This window comes from Heterocephalus glaber, unplaced genomic scaffold, assembly GCF_053883595.1.
Source record: "Heterocephalus glaber isolate CG9 unplaced genomic scaffold, H.glaber_assembly_v1.0 deba00001472, whole genome shotgun sequence".
In the NCBI taxonomy this organism is placed as follows: Eukaryota; Metazoa; Chordata; class Mammalia; order Rodentia; family Bathyergidae; genus Heterocephalus; species Heterocephalus glaber.
Genome location: NW_028258315.1, coordinates 2,122,386 through 2,138,011, shown reverse-complemented (window position 1 = coordinate 2,138,011; position 15,626 = coordinate 2,122,386). Strand labels below are relative to the sequence as shown.

The 15,626-nt window shown below is 44.0% G+C and overlaps 1 long non-coding RNA gene across 1 annotated transcript; it reads right to left on the bottom strand.

Annotated features, from left to right (window-relative positions):
• Positions 1-364: 364 nt before the first annotated feature.
• On the bottom strand, positions 365-14,606 carry LOC110349735 (uncharacterized). The gene is made up of 7 exons (XR_002395947.2): positions 14,268-14,606; positions 14,011-14,108; positions 4,819-4,896; positions 4,654-4,735; positions 3,561-3,652; positions 1,251-1,302; positions 365-997 (listed from the first exon to the last, which is right to left on the bottom strand). It is a non-coding gene; the product is annotated as an uncharacterized LOC110349735 (long non-coding RNA).
• Between the last annotated feature and the right edge of the window lie 1,020 nt (positions 14,607-15,626).

The window sequence follows — 15,626 nt, the reverse complement described above, 5'->3', positions numbered from 1 at the left end:
TAATGAGTTTTTAAAGATTTAAACTTATACTATATCTTTCAGTCACCCCTGTAGCATCAACTTAATCTGCTCTGTTACAGCCTGTGCACTGTCTCACAGGACCTAATCAATTCTAAACCACTGGGCAACTAGACTCAGTCTTCCCGTCAGCACCAGCCTGCTGCCTGACATGTGCATTGCTATCAAACAAATAAGTGAGTGAACAAGTGGTAACTGAATAAACGCAGATACTTGAAGATGTAATAACTCCCAAATAGTGTTTTTCTCTAATAATTTTGCAGAGGAGAAAACGGAAGTTTCGCACTACCTGTGAGAACATCTAGGACCTCTATTCAAGGAAATCTGAAAATGTGACCACTGTAATGCTTGTTTTTCTTCATATCCCTTTGAGAGGAAGCGTGATTAGAAGATTTTATAGGGTTGCCATAAACAACAAGTAAACAAGCAAGGAGAAAACCAATGTGAAAACCATGGGTCTGTTTATTTTCTTTATTTATGCTCTGTCTTCTGTCTTTAGATTAATTTCTGTATCAGCAGCTTCAGAGGCAGGTTTCTGTGGTGAGCTGTAATTAAGTGTATGAGAGCCTGCATTTGCTGATGTGGAGCTGAACGTAAAAATCTAATCAAATAAACAATTAAGATTCCCCGTGGTTCTGCACACATTAACAGTCACCCAAACCCATCTTTCAATGGCACAGTTATAGATCTTCAGGTGGGAGGACCCAGCTTGCTGAGGTTGGACTGATTGATTGACCTTTCATTCCTCCTTTAGTTGTTCATGAAGAACCTCAGATGAACACGAGGAAAGCAGCTCAATATTCCAAACTGAGTGTCGCAGTCCCAGAATCTATTCCCAATCCGGAAAGCTAGTTTTGTGAGCTGTGCCTATATGAAGTTCTGGGCCATTCACATCCTGATTGATGATGCTGGTGAGAGGAAGGTTGAAGAAGATACTCTGGTCTCAGTTTTCTGTGACCTCAAGACCATGGGGCCATACCTTATAATGGAAAGGAGATTGTCTTAGTCCACCCATGATGCTGTAATAAAATACCTCAGACAGAGTGTTTATAAACAGCACAAACTTCTGGCTCATAGTTCTAGAGGCTAGCAACTCCAAGGTCAAGATGCTGACAGACTTGTCTGATGAGGGCTTTCTCTTCTTGCTGTGTCCACGAGTGGCAGAAGAAGCCAGCCAGCTCCTGGAGTCTCTTTTAGAAGGGCCCTAATCCTATTCATGATGACCTACTCACCTTCCAAAGGCCACTTTCTAATACCATCCCATTGGTGTTCAGCTCTGGATTACTGTAACAGAATTCAAGAGAAAATCAATTTAAAAGGAAGAAAGGTTTGTTATGGCTCATAGCTTTGACTATTTCCATCCATGGACAGTTAGCACTAGTGCTTTTGGGCCTGTGGCACAATAGTGCATCAAGGCAGGAGCACATGGCAGAGGGAGCTGCTCACCTCATGACTGCTGGGAAGCAAAGAGACACAAAAGGGCCAGGTTCTGGTATCCCCTTCAAAGGTGCATCTTGATGACCTCACTTCCGCCCCCTAGGCTCTGTCCCTCCCATGAACTTCCTGAGCTGGGAATCAAAGCTTTACTACAGGGGTTTTTGAAAGACCTATCCAAACCATGGAAGGTTTCAACATAGGAATTCCAGGTGGGAAAATAGACATTCAAACCACAGGAAGGACCAGCTCATTTCTGGCTGACATTGCTCTGGTATGTTCTTGCGCAAATCATTTAGCCTTGTTAGGTTTCAGGTTTGTATTATTTACTCTCCTCTCTCAGAATTATTTCAGGAACTGAGAGATCCAAGCAGACCCCTAAAGCTTGGCCTTGTGAAATGGATCTAGGATCACAAACCTTCGGAACATATCCCAGGTGAGTCTGTCATTGAAGCCTACTGAGGTTTCACACCTGAGCAAAAAGTACCCAGATACCCTTAGTATAGCCAGGAAAACCGGAAATGGTGTTAAATAACAGCATGCAAACAAACCCCTGGGGAGCTTTTGTTTTGCTAATAGGCTTCAACAGATGGTCCATATTAAAAACATGCAGGTTAATATACTAGGAAGAAACATCTTCTAAGTCTAAGGGGATGAGGACCCTGAAAGCGATTTCCCCTGGAGCCCCCAGCCCTTGACTTAGTACTGCACATGGAGAGTGGGAACAATGAGAGGCGAATATTTATGATAAATGCTCCAGCTCATGCAAAATCTATCTTGTAGAGCCAGGAAAATAATCTCAAGCACACACAAAGTTTCAAGTGAAATGTTTTTATAAGATGAGCTGTGAGTCGGCCACAGCTCTCCTTGGCTTAATGGGTAACTACATCAAAAGAAAAGAATCGTAAATATAGTATGATTTCATAAGCTTGAACTGAAGTGCATTTTTCATGTCCAGCCCATAATGGGTGCTCAGAATGGGTGGAGTTAAAGTTTCTAAAGGAGAAAGAAAGAGGGGAAGGAAGGGAAGGAGGGGACAGCCCAAGAAGGACCAGGCAGGGAATGTGGAGACTCCCTAAGGAAAGCAGCAGGCAGCAGCTTCAGGGAGGGTCACAGTGAGGTGCCCAGAAAAATGACTAAGACGGACATGGTTTGCCTGGCTCAGGTAAAGCCTTCCCCTGTGGCGTGTGTTTAGATGCCCCCAAGCCTCGTGCTTTCTCAGAGGTGGCTGAATCTAGAGCGTGTGACTGATTCAAACTGGGCCCGGCCCGAGGGCAGCAGGAGTAAGGGTGTGAACCCGCCCGGAGTAATCTGAATGAGATAAAAGGGGCAGGAAGACCTTAAGGTCCCTGGTTGCCTCTGCTGTCTTCTGCCGCCAGGAACTGTGGCCCCTCTGCCACCCCGCCTTCAGCCAGCCGATCACAGACTGAAACCTCTACAAACTGTAAGCCAAATTAATCTTCCCCCTCTAACTTTGAGTGTCCAGGATTTTGTCTCAGCAATGAGAGAAAAGTAACTAATACTAGTAAGTAACTAATACTCCGCGCGAGCTGAGTAGAATCTGTACATACAGAAATCACAGTCTGTAGATCAGAGAAACAAATCCTATTCCTTATTCTCCCTGCATGGTCTTTCGAGCTGTGTGGATCCAGGCTGTGTCCACGGTCTCCTCTCTGTGTAAAGTCAGCACAGTGACAGTCATGGATGCCAGCAGTGCTTCGTGTCCATGGCTTCTCCGTCCAGGGAGCCAAGGGCCAAGGGGCTGCAGCACTGGACTCTGCACTGTGAATTCAGATGACTCAGCTGGTGCCATCTCTGCTGCTGGCACAAAGCTAAGCCTGTCCCCAGAGTGGCCCTGCTAAGCCCATGAGGAACACACACGAGGGAAGACCCTTCACACGGACAACTCCTGTCCTTTGGGAAACTGAGCCAATTACTCTGGGAAAAGAGTTGAACTGAGAGAAAAGCTTAGTTTTGGAAAAAAAAGCAATTGCTCTGGGGTAAACATGGAAAACAAGGTGGAACTCCACTGTCTTCAGGTCACTACAGTTTTCTGGATTGTTTTCCGTGCTGCCCAGTTCAAACCATTTGAAGAAGGAATCCTTTACCTGTCATCTCCTGCTGTGTCGCCGTGGTTTACAGGTGGACCTGGAGACCCTGGCTGTCCCTGGAAGCATGTGTACTTCACCCTGCATGTTTACTGCATCAGAAAGACACGTTTGCTCAAACACCAGAACACAGGTTGTTCACAGGGCAGAGATGGCAGAAAGTGGGCTCTTGGATATCAGACACCAGCCCTCAGGGGCAACTTCCAGAGCAGGCCTTACAATGTGCACCTCAGAGCCAGTGGCCCCGGGACACGGAAGGCACAGGGGGTCACAGAGCTGGGGTCCCACTGTGGGAGGTCGAGTTCAGGGTGTCTTTGCTTACCATTTTCAAACAGGCCACCATGGTTGGCTTTGAGACTCTTTCACGGTGTGAGTTCAAAACCCATGACTGCCCTGTGAAAACACTGGAGGGCACCTCAGCCACACCCTGGGGCTTCCCAGCAAACACTCAGGGCTGTGCTGCAGAGGGGCTGCTGGGGACTTTCCCTGACTGCCACGCAGCGGTGGCTGGAAGATCGCAGAGCATCAGGCAGGAGGGACCCGGGGCTGGGAGACGGTCCAAGGGGCTTCTCGTGCCTGGAATACCCTCCCTGCTCCCTGGGGAGCCCCTGCAGCTCTGAGCCGGCCTGGGAAGGGGAGAAACACTGCAGTCTGCACCATTTTATGTCACTCTCTTACAGGTGCCCAAGTCTGGCATTAAAGAAGCTCTGCAGCCTTTTACTGTTAATGTCCTTCGAACTGTTAACCATGAATGCCACCCTCCTGTCAAGTACAGACACGGCCCCTCTGGGAGGACCGTGTAGCTCTAGAGCTACAGGAAAATGGAGTTTGGGCCAAGAAACCACTGAGACGACGGTGCTGTGCAGGAATAGATGAGGATCTGCTAGCTTGAAAGTTGCAACCTCTTCGTTCTTTTGGACAATATAGAAAAATACAGAAAATTCTAACACCAAAGAGCTGGATCTTCTGTTCTTGTTTTGTGTTTTGAACAGATGCAAAGATAGGAGACATATATCTATATCTATATTTAAAACCATATTTACTTTTCATTTTTTAAGAGAAAGAGAGCGAACACACTTGCTTAACATCTGACCTGGAGGTGTGGCCTGGGGTAGAGAAGTTGCCCCGTGTGCAGGAGGCCTGGGTTCCATCCCCAGGAGCTGGGCAGGGAAACCCTGGAGAGGATGAATAGAAATACGCTGGTAAATGAAGTCTGCCTGTCTCTTCCCATCAGATCTGATCTTCTACCTGTGCTTACCTCAAGGTCTCTGCCAGACAGGCACCCCATCCTTCCATCTGTGCCTCCTCCGCTGTCTACCACAGTGCCGGGTACATTCTCCAAAATAACAAATAAATAGTTACAAGAACGACATGCCATTTTCCTTAACATCAAAGGAGTGGGCTTCATAGTAAGAACATAATCAGTGGGAGAATATTGTATCAAACAAAGCAAAACTATAAATCATTACATTTTTAAATTCTGAGAAATTATGCTAAGTAAAAAAATAACATGATGAAGAAGTATATTCGCTTCTGAGTTAGTTCCAAATGTTTGAAATGTTAAATGTGGGTACTAAAAGCAGAGATGACATCTAGTTTTTGGATCACATATTCAAATTTGTTTCATTTTGTTTTGTTTTTTGCAAAAAGGATATTATGTTACTGTTGAGTCACAATTTTAGAAATATTTCACCCTTCAGCTTCTCTCAGGAAGTAATTTTTACATGAAAATTTTTATTTTGAAAACATCCGAAACCGATAGAAAAGTTGTAAAAATATTACAAATTAATGCCTGTACGCCCTTCTCCCCATCCTCTCACCATCGACCTTTAAATATTAGGTCTATCACTGTCTCCATCTCCGTCTCCGTCCCCTCATTTGATTCTTCTTTTTAAAAAATTATTGGGGGTAAGTTTCAGATTACAGCCCTTTACCAGTAATTATTTTGTATGCGTATTCTAAGAACCAGAATAATCCTTCACATAATCACAGTGCCATATTAAATTTAGAATTTTTAAAATTTCTGCTTTTATTGGTGCGTGTTGGCAGTATATCGTGTTTACGCTCCTTGCGTGGAGCTGACGCGTGTATGTAACGCATCTTCATTCCTTTTCTCATCCTCTTCCCTCCACCCCCTGCTTCCTCCACCTCTTGGTCCTGTTCCCATTTGCAGAAGGCCCAGCTCCCTGTTTCCCATTATCTATCTCTTGCTAATTTTAATACAGTACAAGTAGATATTCATATGGAAAATATTTTAAAAGCACTCTTCTTACTTCTACCAAAACTTCATAACAAAATACTTAAAAAGTAACAATAGTTAATACATTGTGTATCATAATTTTAAAAGAATGGCCAAAATGTTACTCAAAGTACAAGTGTTAGACAAAAAAAGACTCTCCCTTGCAAAGAAGAAACAAACAAATAAAAGCACTTTCTCTTTAATGACCTAAGAGAAGTTAATAGTATAATTGAAAAAGGAAACAAAGGAAGACATCAGAAAATGGGAAGATATTCCCTGTTCCTGGATAGGTGGAACCTATATAATCAAAATGGCCATACCTCCAAAACTGATACATAGATTCAACACAATTCCAATCAAAATGCCAACAGCACTTCTCACGGACCTAGAGAGAAAAATCCTAAAATTCATATGGAACCAGAAGGGACCCAGAATAGCAAAAACAATCCTGGGTAACAAAAACAAAGCAAGAGGCAACACAATCCCAGATTTGAAGTTATACTAAAAAGCTACTGTGATTAAAACATCATGGTCCTGGCACAAAAATAGGCATGTGGATCAATGGAAAAGAATAGAGGACACAGAATAGAGGCACATTTAGATATTAATCTTTGACAAAGGGGCCAAAAACATATCCTGGAAGAAAGCCTCATTCATAAATAATGCAGGGAACATTGGATATCCACACACCAAAGACTGAGTCTGTACCCAACTCACCAGGCACTAAACTAAAACCAAACAGGAGCAAAGATCTAAATGTTAAAACAGAAAATGTAAAACATTTAACCCTGATATAATACCAGTTAAAAGTTCGACTTTCTGTATCTGAATGCCTCATCCATGGATTCAACCAACCTCGAGCCAAAAACATTTGGAAAATAAACAGCATCTATACTGAAAATGTGTAGATTTTTCTTGTCATGTTATTCTAAGCAATACAGTACAACTCTTCACATTTGCATTGGATTAGGGATTATAAGTAATCTAGAGATGTTAACATAAATGGGAGGATGTGTGTACATTATGTGAAATGCTATGCCATTTTCTGTAAGCAAATATTGGCTTTGGGGCTCTGTGGAGGAAGCGATGTCCTGGAACCAAATTGCTTTGGTTCCAAGGAATGACTTTACAGTGAATATTTACTTTTTTCTTGCTACCCTAAAATTGCCCTAAAAGCAACTTTCTTTCCCAAGTCCCAAACCCCATCTAGAGTTACCACTGAACTTACAAGGCATGGTCCTTAAGCTTCCTTAATGTGGAATAATCTCAGATTTCCATTATTTTATATGAAACTAATGCTTCCCGAGTGCTCAAGATCTTTGTTCTGTAGTTTGTCTCCTGGTTCAGGTGTGGCCACCTGGTCAAAGTGGTGTCATCTCCAACTCACACCAACCTTAGATCAGGAAATAACCTAGGGACAGATACCAAGAGACTGGAATAATTCCTACCTCAACTAATGATTACTTCTGATGATCACAGAGTAGTAATTTCTAAATTCCATTATTCCTTTTTCACATATGAGTTGGCATCTCATTACAAGGAAGAGCTTTCCCTTTGACTCCACTCCTTTATTAATGTTTCTTTTCTGCCACCATGGTGGGTTTTTTCATTAAGTTATAACCCACTACTATCATTGTTAATTTGGGCTCAACTTGTCTCACATTTGGCCGGTGGGAGCCCTTACAGTTGGGCCCTGTGTCCCTTTTGGCAGGGCTCATGATTTTTTGAGCACTTCCCTACTTTGTGGCTCATCTTGTGCTTTTCCACTCATTCCCTGGAGTCCACCGATTCTCTGAAAAGCTCTGGTTCCCTTTAGTGGATCTGTTGCATTTTTAATAAAGGAAAGAAGGAATTTGTAACCCATTGACCAATTTTCCCTCACCCCCACTGTACCCTGGTAACCATTATTCTCTGCTCTACTTTTAGATACCAACTTCTTCAGATTTCACATCTGAGAGAGAACATGCAGTAACTGTCTTTCTGTGCCTGGCTTGGTTCACTTAGCCTGTGTCCTCTAATTCCATCTATGGTGCTGCAGATGACAAAATTTCACTTTATATGACTGAATACTCTTCAATGATGTATGTATATTATAATTTTTAAAAAATCCATTCATCCAAGGATGGATACTCTGAGTACATAGCTTGGCTACCATGAATAGTATTGAAATAAACACAAGAGTCAGACTTCTTTGGCACACTGATTTTATTTCTTTTGAATGAATACACTGTGGTGGGACTACTAGACCATAGGTAGTTTGATTTTCAGGTATCTGTGGAAACTAATAATGGCTATACTAATTTACATTCCCTCCAATGTGTAAGTGTTCCCCATTCCTCACATATGCACCAGCATTTGTTATTTGTTACTTGTTATTTGTTATTTTTTGTCCTTTTGATATTAGACATTCAAACCAGGATGAGGTGATATCACATTTTGATTTATATTTCCTTGATGATTAATGATGTGAAGCCTTTTTTCACATACCTGTTTGTTATTTTTAGGTCTTTTTTTAAAAGAAATATCTATTCAAGTTTTGCCCATTTTAAATCAGATTGTTCATTGTTTGTCACTGAGTTGAATTCCTTATATATTCCTTATATATTCTGGACATTAACCTGTCTAGTGATTAAGCGTGACTGTATCAACTTGATTGGTTTGGGAGCCGCCTGGGAGACTGGTAAAGCATAGGTCTAGATGGGTTGGGAGGCATGACCTTGGATATTACATCCGGTCTCTCTTTCCTTCTTTGCTTCTGTCCCTCAGCTCTGCTTCCCAGTTGCCATGAGCTAAGGATCTTGCTCTGCCACACCTTTCCACCATGATTTTTTTGCTCTGGGGCCAGCTGACCATGGAACACATCCTCTCAAAATGCAAGCTGAATTCATCCTCTCCTTCTTTAGGCTATGGGTGCCAGATATTGTGTCTCAGTAATGGAAAAGCTGACTAATACAGAAAATTGGTGCTGGAGAAGTGAGATCGCTGCTGTGACTACACCTAACCACATGGGTTAGAAGATTTTGGAATTGGTTTGTATAAGGAGTTTGGAAAAGTTTGGAGAAGTGGGTTGGAGAAGCCCTAGAATGCTGTAATTAGAGCCTGATGGGTGATTCTGGTCAGAGCCCAGAAGACCAGAATGCTGATAGAAATGTGGATAATAAAGGCCAGGCTCATCATGTTTCAGCTGGGAATGAGGACTCTGTTGGGAAAAGACTAGAGGCTGTCCATGTTACACTCTGGCAAAAAGTCTGTATTTTTCTCATGTCCTGAGACTTTGTGTGAGGACTGAGATTGAGGGTAGTGGACTAATGGATGTCATAGCCATTGTGACATGGAAGTGTAACCCATTCCTCATGTGTTCAGGACAATGTTAGTGTAAACATATCTACTGTGATGCCAATCATAGAAAAGGATAGCAATAAAATTATGCACAATATATAATACTTAATGATGTGGTTACTGAGTAATACATTTATTATATTATCATTATTTTTAGGGTACTCCTACTTATTAAAAATGTTTACTGTAAACAGCATGCTGTCTTACCCAGGCAGTACCTTCATACATCAAGAGGTTGTACCAAGAGATTGCCCTAGACCATCCAAGACTGTGTAAGTACATGCTTGATGTTTGCACATCAGAGAGTAGCCTAGTGGCACACTTCTTGGATCTCATCCTATTATAGACATGACTGTATATGGATCATGGCAGCTTTTGATTGGACAACTGAAGAGGAGCCGGGTGGAGGAGGCATGGTGGCAATAGCTCAAGAAATGAATGGAAGGTGAAGGCTATGAATATCTTCTTGATTGATTGATGGATTCATTCATTCATTCATCTTGACCTTGAAAGAAAGGAGACATGTAGGGATGGTGGCTAAAAGAGACAAGCAAGGCCCATCTATGAAGAGGTTGGAGGATGTCTATACACAGAGAGAGGGGAAGGAAAATGTGGACCCATGTGGTGGGACAGGAGATCCATGATATATCATCTTGCCTGCAGGTTCTTCAACCCCTTACAAAAGCCTGCTGGCCACGGATTTCAGTCCAACCACGTCCTGAGGGCACCAGAATCTGTCCCAGATAGCCCAACATCATGACCTGTGGGGGAACTGTATTTCTTAGAACCACAACGTCTTCTGACAACACTCACAAAACATCAGAGAAACCCAAACTGAAGGACATTCCAGACCTCACGTCATAAGCATCCACATCATGAAAGACAGAGACCAAAGAGCTGTCTGAGGCTGCAGAAGCCTGAGAAGACAGGATACCTAAAGCCAGCAAAATGACCCTAGATATGTCCCAGACACAGGGCAACTGGGGGAAAGTTGGAAATTTTTGAATAAAGTGTACAGATTACTTCATGGCATTATCATGGCTAATTTGGTGTCTTTGATCCTTCTGCTGTGTTTATAAGTGTTAATATTTGGAGGGCTGGATGAAAGGGAGGCAGGAATGCTTCTTCTTATATTTGGAATTTCTGTTAAGTCTGAAGCAGATTCAAAATGAAATGTTAAAAATAAAAACCATCCCTAGATTCCTTATAATACCAAGTACAGTGTAATGCTATGCAAATAGTTGTTGTACTACATTGCTTAGGGAATGATAACAAGAAAAAAACATGTGTGTTCAGCACAGATGCAAATCTTTTTCCTCCTTGCAATTGCATTTGGTTGAAGCTACAGTTGGGGAAACTGCAAATACATAGGGCCAATTGTTATTGACGATTACGCATTTCTTTTAAAAAATACTGTTTTTCACTTGAAGAATCCGAGGTGCTCTGCAGATTAGTCTTACCAGGTAGCAGTTAAAGTCCCTGAGACAGGATGCTCGAAAACAATAAATACAAATCTCATAGAACTTCTGATTTCCTGGTTTCCCCTTTCACCATGAAGATTTGTTTTAAAGAAAATCTTGTCTTTTAAAAACCAGCTTAAGGTGAGGAGTGGGCATGAGTTAGTGGGGTATCCGGAAGCTGTGGGAAAGGGTCACAAATGTTGTGGAGTTGAGTGACAGCGTCCCAGCCCAGAGAGATGGCTGTGCTTCCAGTCTCCCTACTTTGTTCCATCTTAGCTCCTCTTTCCTCATCTTTGTTCTCCCCTCTGTGTATTCCTAACTTGGTATACAAGATGCCAAGATCGAGGGCTCCCTTTTCTTCAATAATGTTAATTTACAGCATGGAACATCTTATACTGGATGTGGTAGACGTTCACAGAATGTCTTTTTGTTAGTTTGTTTGTTTGTTTGTTTGTCTTAGAAAAAATCTTGCTTTTCCTGGTCATCTTTTATATATTTGTCACATCCACAACTCCAAAGAATATGCAAATCAGTTATAATAGCATACATGCAGCAGCATACGTTTTCATGATCTTAAGGTATTCAGAAAAAAATAAAACTGTCCATTTGGTTCATATCCTGGGCATCATTTTTTTTTTTTTTGGACTCAGAGCACGTACTTACTTCCGTAGCTGGGAAACATGCCTGGAACAAAGGGCAGATGGTGACCACATTTTCTCATATTTTAGAGAATTCACTAATGTGGATTATGGGAAGCAAAATTTGCTATAAACTTGGAAGTAATGATAGTTTGTGGCCTATGGAACCATTGTTTCATGTAATTCTCAGGAGTTGAACTTTAATTAACATCAACATGGAAAGAACCCATTCTGTTTTGCAAGATTGAGGTTAGCAGCCACAGTTGCAAAGGCGGCGTCTGCTGTTCTCCTTCACAGGGGCGAGGGCAGAGCAGGCTTGTTCTGTAACTCACGGACTGTTGAGGCAAACAGCTTGCTCTAGGTTCCTGGCCAGTGCTCTAGCCTCTAGACACACCCACTGCCTGTTTGGGTTTTACTGTGGAGTTCAGTGCATTCCCAGGCATGGTTGTGGGGTTCGGGTGAACATCAAAAGACTCCCACTGAGTGGGAGCTGGTCCATGCCACCCTTCTGACTCTCAGATGCTCACACAGCGCTGTTGGTCTACCAGCGTGACTGGAAATCATTCCTGAAGACAAGACCTCTTCTTTCTGATCTTTTGGAAACAGGGTAGAGATCACCTCAGAGGGTTGTGATGTTGCTCATTGGATCTCAGAAGTCATTTGTGTGTTTTCAAAGCTCCAAGTGATTCCTGAACACCAGAATGATGTGCAAATCACGGTGGTCCTTTCCAAGTCTTTTCCCTACTGTGAACACGGACCCTGCAAATCAGCTCCCCACAAGGAAATGGATCGATGTCTGCATTGGACAAAAGGATCTCAACCTCCAGTTGCTTAGTTGTTTTGAATGATTTTTGCACAAGCAAATTTCAGTGCAGTAAGAAATCTGAATAGCTACAGAAGAGATTCTGAAGCAATTCTGGGTCCCATTGACATAGCTCCTGCTCTCCAGGTGGGGTCGTCCTCCATCCTGCAGTGATTACCTGGGGATTGCACCCGAATGCCAACCTAACCTTCCCTCTCTCCAAGCTCAGTGGTGTATGTTTGTCTTTTTATAAAGGGTTTTTTTTAAAGACTTATTTTGGAATTTCTTTTCTGATAAAACTGTTAATAGATTGGGACTAGATTAAGAAAGGTTTGATGTTCAGAAACCCTACAGATTTCTTTGTCAACAGATAAGCAGAGAGCAAACAACCTGAGGCCGGTGGCAGGCTTGAAGGTGCAGCTTGGGGCTTTGTCTCTTCGGACCTTCCTGGGGACAAGTGGGGGGACCCAGGAGAAGAAGTCCCTGACTGCCAAGGCCACCTGGCAGCTTTGGTCAGCTTTGGTCTAGATGACTCCACACACATCATGGACTCACTTGGTGCTCACAGGAGAAGGGCTTGTTGTTTTCAGATTGAAATAGCACAGATATGCTATCGAAAGGAATTTCAGGAAAATCCAGCAGGCCCCTTATCTGCAGGGGAAATATTCCAAGACCCTAGTGCATGCCTAAAACCACAGATAGTATCAAACTCTGTATGTTCTTCTTTGTTCTTTACACACATAACTATGATGAAGTTTAATTTACAAGTGAGACAGTGGGGTTAATAATAGTTAATGATAAAATAGGATAATTATAAAAACAGGCTCCATTAAAGTTGTTTAAAACTTATAAGTTGTTTACTTCTGTAATTTTTCCCTTAATATTATCAGACCATGTTAATATGCACCTGCAGAGAGTAGAAGCCTGGAGGGAAGGGTCCTACTGTGATTCGTGCTCATGGGGTGAGGTGAGTCAACACATCCAGTGCTGCTTTGGTGGGATTTGGGGTTTTTTATTGTTATTTTTTAGAAGGCTGTGAACAAGATTCATGGGAGTACTGAGAGGGCAGGTAAATGATGAGTTTAATGTATTTCCTGTCTCTAAGACAAAGCACAAACTTGCCTGAAATTTTCAGACTTATTTCCAGCAGTGATTGATGAAAACACTGTAAAACCAAAACAGAGCTTCGTGGAAGTTTATGGGACCAATTGCAAGGACACAGAGTTATTTGAGTCTTTGTATATTTTACCTATGAAACTGCTGTGCCTGCTTTCATAAAATGTCTCTAAAGCTCGTCTTGTGAGAACAGACACGGTGTTCAGAAGCCTATACATGCCCATGGGCTTTCGGGTGCCCCACACCCAGGCCCTCAGGCAGATGTACAAAAGAGCAGAGTTCTCTGGCACACAGATCTAAAAGGCAAGGCAACGCCATGGCCCCTGCGAATCACTGGATGATCAGAGGCCCGGCCCAGAAGTTCCACTCTGTCTCATCCCTCTACGTCAGTGCTTTTGTGGTCCAGCGCTGAAGACACTTACATGGTCTCAAGAAATCTAAGTTTGTCTCAGCAGCAAGGTGTAGACCAATCCAGTCTAACGTACACGTGAAATATGTGGCTTTGTTTTGTTTTGTTTTGCAGTGCTGGGATCAAACCTGGAGCCGCCTGTGTGGACTCTACCCCTGAGCTACATCCTCAGCCCTAAAGTAGAGCAGGGGTTTTGACTCCTGCCTCTATAGTTCTTTTTCTGAAAAGGAAGTAAGATGAGATATAAGAGCTGGAGCCCAGAAGGACTCAGCATGACTTAGTTTCCTGCAACATCAGGCCAGACCGGAAGCCCTGTGGCTGCTGCTCGGGTGCGAAGCCCACCGAGTTAGCGATGGGGACTTGGAGCGCTTCGCTAAGGCCACCCACACCCGCCCCAGTGGAAGCTTCGGGGTGAAACAGCCGGGAGCACATGTCCTGGGCCCCTACCTCTGCTTCCCTGGGAACCGACTTGCAGTTTAGGGCTCGGTCTTCGCGAGGTGGGCGGCAGAATTGACTCCCGGGCCTCCCGCAGTAGGAGGCAATGCCTGTCGGGAACCAAGAGTGAGAAGAGTCCCCAGAACCGAGGCTCACGCGTTCATGTCTCTGCGCCAGTGCAGCCCGGCCTCCACATCCACCCGCTCAGCCACCCGGGGGCCAAAGGGAAGCGGAAAGGGAAGGAAAGCCTCCGGGCGGACAGGACAGACCTTCCCTTGGCTCCACACCCACCGCACTGGCACTGCGCCAGCCTGCGCGGGCCATCCGGGTCGTTCAGAGCGCCAGGACTGCACAGCCCACCCACAAACCGCCACGGCCTGCGAGGGGCTGCGGCGCGCACGGAGCTCAGATACCCGAACCAATCCCCGGAGACGCTGAAGGCTGACTGTTGGCACAACCGGCCTGTTTTATTATTGGTTACCGTTGCTAATCCCGTACTGTACCAGAGGTGTCACGTAGCATATGTCAGTTTGTATATACAGGGAAGAATGTAGTATTTGGAAGGTTCAACACACCGTGGTTTCAGGCACCCCGGGGACGTAGAGCGTGTCTCCTGCGCATAGGAGGTATCACTGTTCTCTTCCATGGATGTCTTCTTTCTGTTAACGTTTCAAGTTTCGTCCATGTCACAGTGCAGGCTCATCCCTTTCTCATGACTGAGCAACACTGCACTGCTTATGCTATGCCAGTGTGGTGATCTAGTCTCAGTTGAGGTCTTGTTTGCAAATTAAAATCATGAGATACCACGTGAATATTATTAGAATCAAAAAGTCAAATAATAACAAATGTGAGTGAGGACCTAGAGACACTGGAGCCTGAATACCCTGCTGATGTGAAGGTGAAATGGCATAACCACACTGGAAATGCTCTGGCTTTTCCCAGGAGGGCACATATAGAATTACCACGTGATCTCAGAAGTTCATTCGTAGGTATAAACCCAGGAGAAACGGAAACGTGCACCCATACAAAAATTCATGGATGAATATTTATAAGAGCAGCATTCATAACAGCCCAAGGCAGAAACAACTGAGGAACGATATGGTGACATATTCTGCTGTCTGTCACCTTTCCACTACTCTAACAAAATACCACGGTGACCAGCTGAAGAAGAGGAAAGGTTTGTTCTGCTCACAGCCCTGGAGGCTCTGGCCCTGACTAGCTGGTCCTCACTCTGGCCCTGAGTGAACACAGCTCAGGGGGATGGGAGCACGGGGTGGGAGAGCCACTGCCCTTACGGCCGGGTGCGCTGGACAGAAGGGAGCAAGCGAAGTTCGCAGCCTGCTCAAGGGCCACCAGGGACCTAGGAACCCCCACTGCTCAAAGATTCCACCGCCTCCCAACAGCATCAAGCCAGGGTCCAAGCCTCCAGCACGGGGCCTCTGGGGACGGCTGAACCTGGCCTGAAGAAGCACTGACAGTCGGCAGCGTGGTGGGCCTCAGACCATGACGCCGAATGAGAGCCACTCAGAAGACACACATGAGTGTCCAGAAGAAGGAACTGGGTTTTTTCCTACTTAATTTACAGAATTCGGAAATCTAGACTGAAATGGAGACACAGAAAGTTTCCT